The sequence below is a fragment of the Mus musculus genome, chromosome 14, assembly GCF_000001635.26.
Source record: "Mus musculus strain C57BL/6J chromosome 14, GRCm38.p6 C57BL/6J".
In the NCBI taxonomy this organism is placed as follows: Eukaryota; Metazoa; Chordata; class Mammalia; order Rodentia; family Muridae; genus Mus; species Mus musculus.
In genome coordinates this window covers 33,807,039-33,819,251 of record NC_000080.6, presented here as the reverse complement: position 1 = coordinate 33,819,251, position 12,213 = coordinate 33,807,039, and the positions used below count along the sequence as shown (strand labels likewise).

Below are 12,213 nucleotides of genomic sequence, written 5' to 3'. Positions count from 1 at the left end.
AAACCATCACTGGTGTTTCAGCTCCTGAGTGCTGGGCACATCTCTTGGTCATGCTTCAACCTCATGGCCAACAATGGAGATGCCAGGAGGCATTTGCTGACTCTTCCGGGCAGTGGAAAGACACAGAGACAGGGCAGATGTCTCTTCATTAGCATGTGCTCTCACACACGCTGCACTGGAAGAGAGGGCAGTTAGAGGGACACAGATGGAGTTTGCAGTACGTGAGACCCTCCCTTCTTCGTTCAGCACAGAACTATTTCATTTGTTTAATTGAGGTATAATTGATAAATTAAATGTATATATTTAAGGTATACAATGCAGTAATATACAACTCAACGTTTTGTGAAGTACCTTCTGAGGTAATGCCCAAAACAAACTGATTAGCCTCACTGTCATTTCATATAACACTTTTTATTCCTGTTCCTTGCATCCTAACCATGGAGCTTATACAATTCTAAGTCAATTGCTTGGGTTTATATCCCTTTTATTAGTTAGTTTATTAGTCACTATAATGGCTATTCCTGATTGTCAACGTGACTACATCTGGAATGAACTACAATCCCCAAATGGAGGGCTCACCTGTGATCCAGATCTTGAGGCTGGAAGATGCAGGCTTCAGATTGAGATCTTGTCATGGAGGTCTCAAGGCACAGTGGCCATGAAAAGCTTAGGCCCAGGCAAGGTAGTGCACATCTTTAATCCCAAGAGACTGAGGCAAAGAGATCCCTGAGTTCAAGGTCAGCCTGGGACAAAGCAAGTTCCAGGTCCAGGTGTGGTGGTACACACCTTTAATCTGGGCTACACCTTCTGCTGGAGGCCTACAGAAGGATATCGGAAGAAGGAAGGCACTCTGCCTGTTTACACTTAATTGCCAGCACATCTGTTGGAACCTACTTCTTCAGGACCCCAGTTTATACAGAAGACCAGCTGAAACAACTAGCCTCGTGGGACTGAGCAACTACTAGATTTTTCTATTTCCCATTTGCAGCTGCCCATTGTTGGGTTACTTGGACTACATACAGGCTGTAAGTCTTTACAATAAATTCCCTTAATATATTGAGACATTCCATGCATTCTGTAACTCTAGAGAACCCTGACTAGTACAGTCACTTTGGTAAATCTCTGTTGGAAGACCCTGTTATTAAGGGATCGGTCCATCATGTTCAGACAGCTCTCCGAGCTTGGAGTAAATGGAGGACTCTCTCTTTCTCCAGGGCTTCCTCCTCTCTGCCTGATCTTATCTGGAGAGTGTCTCTAAGCACAGGTGCCTGACCTTATCTAGAGGATGACCCTGCACAGAGCTTCCTGCATGTGCTCATAGTTCAGCCTATAAACCCTTCCCGCCATATGATCAGTAGGTACTGTGTTATGACCGATCAGCCCTTTCCCTCTGTAACCTCCCCCAAACCTCTGGGAGATCAGACCAACTCCATCTTGAGTTCAGGCTCCATCTTAGAGAAGCTGACCTGAGTTAAACACCAGACCTGTTACCTAACATTAGTCTCCAGGTCACTTCCTAACAATTGGGAAGAAAACAGAAGTTACAGTTGTACCTGAGGATCTTTACTTATGAAAGTTTACCGTTTGGCTCTCTGTACCAGCCAATCACTTTAAAGGGCAACAAATCTCATAATACCCCCCCCCCATCAGATGCGTGCCAAGCTGGATGCCCCTCTGTTTGTTTACTTGCCTCTATAAATGCTTGCTTGAAACTGGGTTTGGGGGCTTCACTCTCCTGTCCTGCTGTGTCGGTGACAACAGTGCGGTTGAGCTTTAATAAAAACCCTTGAGTGATTGCCTTGCAGTTGGCTCGTGGATGGTCTTGTGGAGTTCATGAAATGAACACATCTCTGAGAAAAGTCACATAGCCTATGGCCAGATTACAGGTTCAACTTCCTCTCTCTTAATAAGAACCTGCCTGGGAGGCAAGCTCCTGGAATTCCTCTTCATGTAGATAAAGCATTTCCAGCATCTCTGCTCTAGCCAATAATGTCCACCCACCCTGGAAATCTCTACCCACTTCCTAAGATCTGTATAGCCCTTGATCACTCCGATAAAGCTGAGCTGTCTCACTGAGGCTGATCCTGGAAGTCATTCCATTGTACTCATGGCTGTCTGAACCCTGTCCCCCACCCCATTATGCTCCCCTTATCCTTCTAGGCTGATGACCTCTAAGAAAGGGGAAACCCACAAATCTCTGCCTCCGTTTCCCTTTGGCTGGTTTTACATATGCTTGGGGGCCTTTTATTCTACTGGCAGCTCTTATTCTTGAACATAAAAAAAAATACTTCAGATCTACCCTTGAAAATTTTCAACTGTATTTTCTTATTGCAATAAAAATACCCTTTCTCTAGAAGAAAAACAATGTCAGAGCCACTCTTGATGTTTTATTTGGTTAGATGTTTGGTAGTAGTCAACTGAATTTGGTCCTAGAGGGCTTCCATACAAGCTTTTACACAGTAAACTGAAACGTAACTTAGTCTGCCAACCAACTGAAGTCTTACTGGGAATACACACATAGAACCATAGTTAAGCTTCTGTCAATCATAGGCTGTCAAATATTTAAGTGATGTTCAAATATGGCAGCCATATTTGAGAGTCATAGCCATTTCGCTGCCTCTACTCCTCATGGCTTTATCCCCCTCCCAGTTTTCTGTCCACAAACGCTTTCCTCCCATAAGATAAGCAAGATAAGCTTGCTTTATTTGTGAGAGTGCCTGACTCTTGTCTCCTTCTTCCCTGGATTAAACACTGTTAAATTTAATTTGTCCAAAGTTTTTCCTTATACAGAAGCATTCTATTTGCATAGAAATTGACCATTAGCAGTATGCTACAGCATTTAACAAATGTCCACCAGGCTGGGGTTGGAGAGTCAGAGAGCTTGGCCACTGTTAGTGTGCATGCATATTTGTGTATGGCTGTGTACTTGCATGTGAGGGCCAGTATTCAATAACAAGAGTCACTATTACAATCTATGGCCTGAGAGTATGTGAAACCAGCCAATGGGGAATGGAGGCAAAGATTTACCAAGGTGACATAACTAATAAAGGGAATTCAAATCAAAGCAATTGTCATAGGCTTGTGAAAGCTCCATTGTTAGGATGTGCAATTTTGGGAAAGGTGAATACCTGGTCTTGCAGAACTGACCCCAGTTGTTGTAGGCAGAGTAACTGGTACAGTATCTAACATGTCTAAGATCAGGTCTAGCCAGACCTGTTAGACTGTGGCTGTTAGACTCTAACATCTGGGTAATGTGGAGACTGTTCTGAGCCGTGCAAGGTGGCTGATGTAAAACTGAGTGTGCAGGGGAAGGGAGTGTGCACATGAAGCTTTGTGAATCTCTGGCTTCACTCATTCTGAACCATCTTATCAAAGCTCTTGGACTGCTTTTCATTTTCCACCAATGCTGCACAGCATGATCTTTGGAGTATGGCCTTTGGCAAGTCCTCATGTAGCCTTCACTATATGCCTTGGGGTCATGTGACGTACTGAGTCATTTCTTGAGCTCTTGCCTGACTCCTTCATTCTGGAAGTACCTACCCTCCTACCCTGCATTGCTGTCAGTCAGCATTTTTCCGTCAGCGCTGGGGTTGAAGCTCTTGAGGACCAGGACCAGGTGGACAGGGTCCTGAGCCAGTGGCTTTTGGGCTAAGGCCCCATGGTATGAATTATCTGGGCTCGTGATGAGAGATGAACTCTGAGATCGCCTGCTCTGGAAACCTCCTGAAGAGTGTCAGGAGGTGGACTGGTGGGCCAGTTACTATAGATGGAGCAGCCTCATAAGAAGGTAGGGGTAAAAAAACATGGGAAACATGACTTGCGGCCATGCAGGGAACCAGAAAGAGTGTGACTTGTATCCTTGGAAGCACAGTTGGAACCTACCTGTGTCCAAATAGCCCTAAGAAAGCGGACCCTGGAAAACATTTCAGGCCATGAATTGGATTACAGGATTTCCAAGTTAGAAGGGAACTGTAGGAAGTCCTTGGCCATCGAAAAGTTAGGAAAAGAACAGGGTGTGTGTCAGGGGCTCGGGCTGGGGATCTCTGTGGTAACACCATGCACAGTGCTACAAGCCCAACCTGTAGGATCTGCTGAATGTCCTAAGAGCTCAGAAATGGGTGTTAGGATTCCCATTTCACAGATGAGGAAAGTAAGGCTGGGAGACACTCAACAACTGCCCTAAACTCACGAAAGCAGCTGACAATAGAACCTGAATTAGAAAGGCCAGAGTTCTTACACAACACACAGCTACTCCAGCATGTTGAAAGTGGGGAGTGGACACAAGAGAATAACTACAAGGACAATGTCACAGAATTAGGAATGAAGCCTTCATGAGAACTGACTGAGATTGGCTGATGTCCTGATCGCACAGACCTGGCTCTCCATCCCCTGAGCATGACCCTGCCCTTGAGAGAATGTGCAGTGAGAATCACATGGGGCAATCCCCAGAGACAGCCCTAGCCAGAGTCAGAAGCCCTGAGTCTCTGTCTTGGACTTCCAAACCTCCAGAGCTGTGATAGAACAGATTGCTACTATTCAGACTCCCAGTCTGTGGTAGCTGAGCAGACCAAGGCAAACATGCTATGGTGTGTGGGGAGCCTCAGTCTGAGGAACGGGTACAGAAGCAAGCCATCAAAGTACCTCAGAACTGTGGGGGTAGTTCTGTTCCTGAGGCAACTAGTCACCTCTGTTGCCTCTACATATGCAGGTCTGTGTGATGCAGGAAAGAGAAACACATCACTAGAAAAAGAAATGCTTTCATCTTGCCCAAAACTTTATTCAAATGCTGTCCTGATTCTCACTGGAGACACAGTAGGTCAAGATTTTTCAAGCCCATGTTTTCCATGAGGACTCAACAGCACAGACTCAAATTAATCTGTTCAGCATTTGGGAGAACATCATAGTGGTAGTGGCTTGTTGATGGATTTCATGGACCTCTCAGTGACCTTTAACTTATGCGTGTAACTTGTTTATAGAAAAAACTACATAAGGTCAAGAGGAGTTTTGTTTTTGAATCAATGCCCAGACTTATAGGGCTTACACCATTAATCAGCAGGAATAATCTCTCAACAGAACCTTCCATTTTCCCAACAGTGAAACTTAATTCAAAATTATTATCTGTCTGTCTAACATCCAGCTAGCTATTATCTATCTGCCTGCCTATCTATCTATCTATCTATCTATCTATCTATCTATCACCTATCTACCATCTGGTGATAATCTATCACACATCTATATATCACCCATATCTATCAATCTCTCTTTGTCCTTTGACTTTCTAAGGAAATGTCAATAAATACAGAAATGATCGTTTTTATAATATGAAAATATGGACAGAACATGACAGCAGACAGGGGAAAATGAAAATGATGCAGTCCTTGAGGGTTTGGTGCAAGAATAAAGCCAGTAGGAGATTCAGTGCAAAGACGAGGGAGGGAGCACAGGTAGCAGGCATTCCAGTCCTCTCCTGCCAACAGTAAACAGGAAAATGGTGTTTTGGAAATGAAGATAAAGACACAGCTCCAAGAATGTTTTCAAGACATAAAACTAAAAGACTAAAAGTCAATACAATGTAAGTGGTTTAAACTCTTTCAACAGGGATGATCAGTGACACAGTTGACAGCTGGCAGGTGGAGAAAGAGGGCTTGGAGCACTTTATCTGTAGTTAAGAGAGGCGTGTCATGGCCAGGAAGAGGAAAAGCAGAAACTGGAGCGTGCAGAGAAAGAGGAAGTGAAGGGGAAATGTTTCCCATACTTTCAACATTGTTTGGGTTTTACCATTATGAGTATCACTGTTATGGAATTGAGTCATTAGAAGGAAAGTATACCCCATATATACATATGTACATACATACACACACACACATGTGTGTGTATATATATGTATATATATATGCGTATATATACACACATACATATATATTTACATATATACACATATACATACATACAGCAGGCTGGGAAAACCCACAAGCTCATTCGTTAATTATCTTATACGTAGACTTCTGGGATGAAGAATTTAGGCAAGTCAGGTCAGACGGTAAATATATCATGGGAATATAGCCATGACCCAAACAGCTATGTATTGAAGCTGTGAGTCACTTCTATGGCAAACCAACTAACCTCGAATTTAGGTTGCAGTTTTATAGATAATCCTCATCCTAAGAGACTTGCATCCATGTGTGGCCGTGTATGTGCATGTGAGTGCAGGTGCCCATAAGTGCCTGTGAAGGCCAAAGGTGTCAGATCCCCTAGATAGAGCTGGAGTCACCAGCTGTTCTGAGCGGCCTCATCTGTGTGCTTGGACCTGAGCCCAGGTCCTTTGCTAAAACAGTATACATTCCTAGCCACTCAGCATTCTCCTCAGCTCCCAAATATTGCCTCAAATAAACTATTTCACTAAACACTGGCCTGGGACACACCACGGTTCCAAGTCAAATTTGGAGAGCTTTGTGATTGATTTTTGTTGTGGTCATTTGCTGAATTCATTTGTTTTGAATGGTGTCGGGACAGAAACTACTGTGTCCATTTAGTAAACAATTTGTATATTAGGAATTGTAATGTGCATATCTGAAATAATTTTTTATGAAAGACTGTTCTCTCTCTCTGTCTCTCTTTGTCTCTCTCTGTCTCTCTGTCTCTGTCTCTGTCTCTCTCTCTCTCTCTTTCTCTCTGTGTGTGTGTGTGTGTGTGTGTGTGTGTATGTGTGTGTGTCTCGCTCTCGCTCTCTCTGCACAAAGCCAGCCTGGGCTCATGGTTGGGCATCTCAGTTTTCTCAGGAAGTAGCCAACCCTTCCTTCACATGGCTTCTTGCCAAGGCTCTTAAATTTTGCTTTTAGTCAGCAACCAAAAGCTGTGGGCCATCTGGTAGAGGACAATCTATTTGCCGACATATGACCGGCATGGTTTCTTAAAATGCAGTCCGCGTTTGCGATTTCATTCTTCCCAGTACTGCATTGTCAGTTTAGCTTAGCACGGAGCAGGCATCTGAGACTTGCAAGAAACCATCACCCCCACATTACATGGTTCTGTAATGTCACCCTGTTCATCCAGCCTGGGAGGTTGCCTTAGGGAAGAAACCGATGGACTTGCTCGAGGTTTTCACTCATTATCCTTCACGTCCTCTTTAAAAAGTCTGCCGGTGGTGGCTGTACACAGTGGGATTTTAATCAGCCTTAAAGAGAATGAGCAGTGGTATTTGCTAGAAAAGTGAAGCAACTAGAGGTCATCATGTCAAGTGGAGAGAGAGAGAGAGAGAGAGAGTGTGTTGAAGCCAAATGTATGTTTTATAGAATGGTATGGTGAAGTGGAAGGGGTACCTCTGTGGGCCCATGCTGAGGCATCCCCCCACACACACCAAGGTACCAGCCATATGATAGGTATAGTATAGACTAAAGTTTATTTGGGGGCATGGGAAGGGGAGTTGAGAGGGGAGTAGAGGCAGAGAAAGAGAGGGGACAGAGGACAGAGAGGGAGAGAGGAAGAGAGAAAGAAGAGGAGAGGCTGGCCAGGAACACTTGGAGGGAGGGGGTAAGGGGAGAGAGAGGGAGAAAGGAGTCAGGGAGAGCAAAGGAGATCAGAGAGAGAAAATGCGCAGAGAGAGGGAGGAAGAGTCAAAACAGTCTCTTTTTTAAATTGGATGTTTTATTTATTTACATTTCAAATGTTATCCCCTTTTCCAGTTTCCCCCAGGAAACCCCCTATCCCATTCCCCTTTCCCAACCCACCTACCCACTCACTCCTGCCTTCCTGCCCTGGCATTCCCCTACACTGGGGCATCGAACCTCCACAGGACCCAGGGCCTCTCCTCCATTGATGTCCAACAAGGCCATTCTGTGCTACATATGCGGCTGGAGCCATGGTTCCACGTGTACTCTTTGGTTGATGGTTTAGTCCCTGAAAGGCCATCAAAAACAGTCTCTTTTGTAGCAAGCTACTTACCTGACTGTTGCTAGGTAACTGTTGGTCAGAATGTAGAAGGAATGCCAACAGAGTGAGCCAGCACAGAAAGACAAACTCAGATATTTCTTGTTCAAAATCTAGATTAAAAACTCTATACTTATTCATAAACATATACACATATATGGGCACACGAGACATAAAAAAACAAGGGTGAATGGAACAAGGACACGACAGTTTCACAGTATGGGGTTGAAGAGAGAAGGTTTTTATTGTAAATACGAGGAAGAGTACAGCCAGAAGCATCTGGAAGAGTCCAGATCAATGGGAGAAAATGGTAGACTAAACATGGCCAGTAGACTGAACTGGACGGTGAGGCTGAGCGGGGTGGGGGTGGGAGTGGGTCAAGAGGGAAGGACAGGAGAGAGGTCCAGGAGGACCAAGAGAGAGCCAAGAACCAAGATGAGAGGACCAGGAAAGTGTGTGGCTGAAATGACAGTTATGTAGGAGTCAGAAGCTGGGGGAAGGGAAGCCATGAGATGGGGAAGTTTAGGGTAGGGGGCGGGATGAGAATTGCTGAGAGAAGCCAGGGTGCCAAGGTGGCCTGCCACTGTGACAGGTACTTGCCTGTACTTTGATATGTTAATACGCACCCTGGGTTTCTTTTGGACCTGACAAAGGAAGGCTTTGCTGAGGGAACCCTAAGAGAAGATGGGGAGGGGGAATAAGAGGGATAATAGGGAAAGAAAGACCAGACACTACAAGGTTTTCTCAGGAGCAGACTATAACAGGGAGGAAGAAGTCCAGTAAAAGAGGGAGGGGCGGGGAACGGCAAGGAGGGGCAGAAATAGCTGCAAGGTGCAATTATGTATCTGTCTACCCACAGTTGTAGATATAGATACAGGAAAACCTCTTAGTGAAAACCCTTATTTAGTATAACAAAAACAGTGTGATCATCAAAGGTGACAACATTTGAACTTTGCTCTTCCTTATTTTGAAATGTCCACTACTGGTCACTCCATTCACCATGTTTGCCTCCTAAAGGCAAGATTTGAAGCGATGACTAAATTAACTAACATGATTCAATCGCTCCACACTCAATTCATAAATCATAACTCCATTTTGTATCTCAAAACTGTATTTAATTACATTGTTTCAACTCACAATTCAAAATCAAATGTTTAAAAAAGATAGCCAGGCTCAGTTCTTGTCCCCCTTTTTGGAACAGGGAACAGTTGGGAGTTCCTGGGGACTTGTTCCTTTTCATTCTGAGACCTTGAACTGTGGAGCTAATGGCTTTGTTCTCAGGGGAGTGTTGAAGAATCCTTCCATGAAAAACTTTCACCCTCAGGACCCAAATTAAGGTATGTGATTTCCAGGGTTTTTTTCTGGATTGACTTTATATCTTTGCGTCTCCCTTTTTACATTTTTGTATCATTTTTTTTTTTCTGTCCTATAGACTCAGAAGCCACTCTAACCTTCTTGTAACAAGGTGAACACAAAACTAAAAACAAGGCAGAAGACCCTACCTCAACCCCCCAAAAGCCCTACCATGTGAGTGAGTGTCCTTGTTCCCATTACACAGATAAACAAATACTCGTCAGTACTCTTCTTCCAACGTAAGGCCTTCTGTAGAGTTCCCAGGCAGGATGCTGCTTCTGTAAGACTGCAAGGGTCTTAGTCCTGAAGGAATGGCACACTCTTCTGCAGTTACCAATCCCACACCTGATCTATGTCCAGGCCAGGATAGTAAGCAAGGCCTTTCGCTTGCCCCGGCTGTGAGGGTTCCACAGCCAGGGTTAATGAACTACCTTCACCTGCCCAAGAGCAGGGCCATGCCTCTCTCCAGCATCCCAGGGCTCCCAGGCACCTCCTTTCATAAGCTCCTCTCTGCCCCATGGCTGTACTCTACCTTGGTATGTTTGCCGAATCCCTGACCAAAGATCACACGTAGCTCCCCAGTCTCTGGCATGTGAGGAACTGAACATGAATCTGTCTGTGTATCCAGAGAAGACTGGAAGACAACTAGAACATTCCTGCCGGGCTTACACAAATCCAGGCCTCCTTGGTCTACAGAGGGAGCATAGAGAGAGCTGCAGAGGCAGCTCAGCCTTACTCCCTGAAGAACTCCTCTGCCTCTTGGCTAGCATTCTCACAGCAAGCTCGACTCTGCCCCACACGCCCTGCAGCTATTTCCACATAGGTCATCAATGGTCCTAGGCTTACTGCTCTCCTGGGCTTCATGGTGGTAGACGCCTAATAAACACCAGTTGGCCTGGGCAGCCTCTGCTCCCTGCTCTTCCCTGTGTGCATTCCAGGCCCGGGCCCCTCAGCTTCTCCTCCTCCTTCTCCTGGCCTCCCCTCTCAAACACAAGACTAGATAACACTTGCAGTATGATTTATCACTCGCCGCTCCCAACACACACCTCCTCCAGGCCTGAGACTCTTGGGGACTTTGAAAGGAAACAGGCACCATGTGCTTCCAATGAGCTCCACTCAGCTCATCATGGTGTTCCGTTGGAGCTCGGGGGACGTGAGGGACACCCTGGAACTGGTTCATGGCTCTGTTTAAAGATGTTTTTCTTAGAAGCAGGAAGTTACATCCTGCCAAGAAGAAATGAAAATAAAGCCCCTGAGGGGTCACTCGGGGTTCACTGGGAGCCAGTCTGAACTGTTGCAGTACTGAGGCCTCTGCAAGGGAGCAAGCCTGCAGGGGCTGATGTCCAGGACCCCCCGGGGGTGGAGGTGGGGGTGGGGCAGGCAAGGCTGGCTATGGCAGGTGTCCTCATGGGTAAACAGCTACATCCTCCATTGCACCTGTGGTAACAAGGGCAACACGCCACTATAGCTGCTCTTTTTCTGTCGTTCAGGTGACCGCTTTACCTTGTCCCCAAACCTTTGATGCACCAGTTGCACGTGGGAGTTGACAGATGCGTGGGGGAGCAGATGGAAGTGCAGAAAAGGCCAAGCAAACCTTCAATCTGAACTTGGCCCCCTGGAATGTTGGCCTTGGATCCTTAAGTATATCAGATTGCCTCTTGCCATTCAACTGTCCGAGGCTTCCCAGGTTATATTCAGGCAAGACTGTTGTTCAAAGCCATCCACCAGTGAGCAAACCAGAACTAAAAAGCCAGGAGGGTGTGAGGAGAAGCAGAGGTCTCCTGGGGGTGAAATGCTCACCCACATTGCGAGGTTGCTGCTGCCCCAGAGCCCCTAAAATGGGCTGCAAAGGCCTGGGAACAGGGACATGGTAACTAATAAATAAATACAAGAAGGGGCAAAATGCGATTGCTTCCTTACCTCCAGGAAAAGTCTCAGCAGATAGGGCACAATTCATTTTGACCATTTCCCCACTCATTCAGCAAATACTGAGAGCCTTCCAAGTGTTCAGTGATCAGGGGAGGAGCAGGGAGGGCTAGGCTTTTTGGTGTAAAGCCAAAGCTAGTTTTGTGGTTTACTGTCTTTGTGATCTTGGAGAAAGGCTTGAAGTCTCAGTGGTATCAAGTGTGGAAACAGCACAACCACCCCTCCTGGACCAACCATCCAGGCAAGTGTGGCTGCTCCCTCACCCGGACTCAGCTGCCTTTTGGACAGACTCTGTAGATACGGTGACCCATGGGCAGAGTGTGCTGACTGCTGGCCTGTGTCTCTGATATCATGCAGGCCAGGACTGTATTTTATCCCCATATCTATTTTCAGGTGCTAAAAGGTTCCCCTGACTCCTTGAAGGCCACATAGAAAGCAAAGGTGGGCATCTCAGAGTCAGCCATATCAGTCAAAGGTGGGTAGCATGGAGGGACAAGGGGACAGTTAGAGGCTGGTAACTATGGCTACCTCATTTGAAAGGCTGTGGGACACTGAGAGGAGACATGAGGCTGGGAGCCAGCTAATGAGACGTGAGGCTCCAAAGACTACTCAGGATCCCTTAATGCCAGGCTGTGGTTTCTACTAGAAAGAGACCAAACTGCCCAGTCGTCCTTGGAGGCACTGTGAAGCCCACAGCAGCATCACCTGACCAGGGCGTCCAGGACTGGGCACAGGGTGGGAGTCACTGGGCTGTCCTTGCCAGCGTGGCTGAAGGGAAACGTTCCCTGCAGTCGGAAGTGGATGAACTATGACCACCTCGTGGGTCATGGATTTCCCAGCACAGATGGTTTTGTGGAGAGTCTCCCGAGGTACATAATATAGTTTTATCACACAGTGAGCCAGAAATCACAGAGGACTGGATTCTGTCCCAAAACACTGGCTGAGTTTATGAAGTACATGGAATAACTTTTGAAGTTTTGTGTTTTATCTTGGATAACTTTGATGTAT

At 46.0% G+C, this 12,213-nt stretch overlaps 1 long non-coding RNA gene across 2 annotated transcripts; it reads left to right on the top strand.

The window, feature by feature from the left end:
• The first annotated feature begins 7,968 nt into the window (after positions 1 to 7,968).
• 4930503F20Rik (RIKEN cDNA 4930503F20 gene) lies at positions 7,969 to 11,181 on the top strand. Of its 2 annotated transcripts, NR_131113.1 has the most exons (4): positions 7,969 to 7,993; positions 9,128 to 9,263; positions 9,359 to 9,453; positions 10,770 to 11,181. It is a non-coding gene; the product is annotated as an RIKEN cDNA 4930503F20 gene (long non-coding RNA). The 2 variants fall into 2 exon arrangements; NR_131114.1 differs by lacking the exon at positions 10,770 to 11,181 and having other exon boundaries at positions 7,969 to 8,271; positions 9,359 to 9,493.
• The last annotated feature ends 1,032 nt before the right edge of the window (positions 11,182 to 12,213 follow it).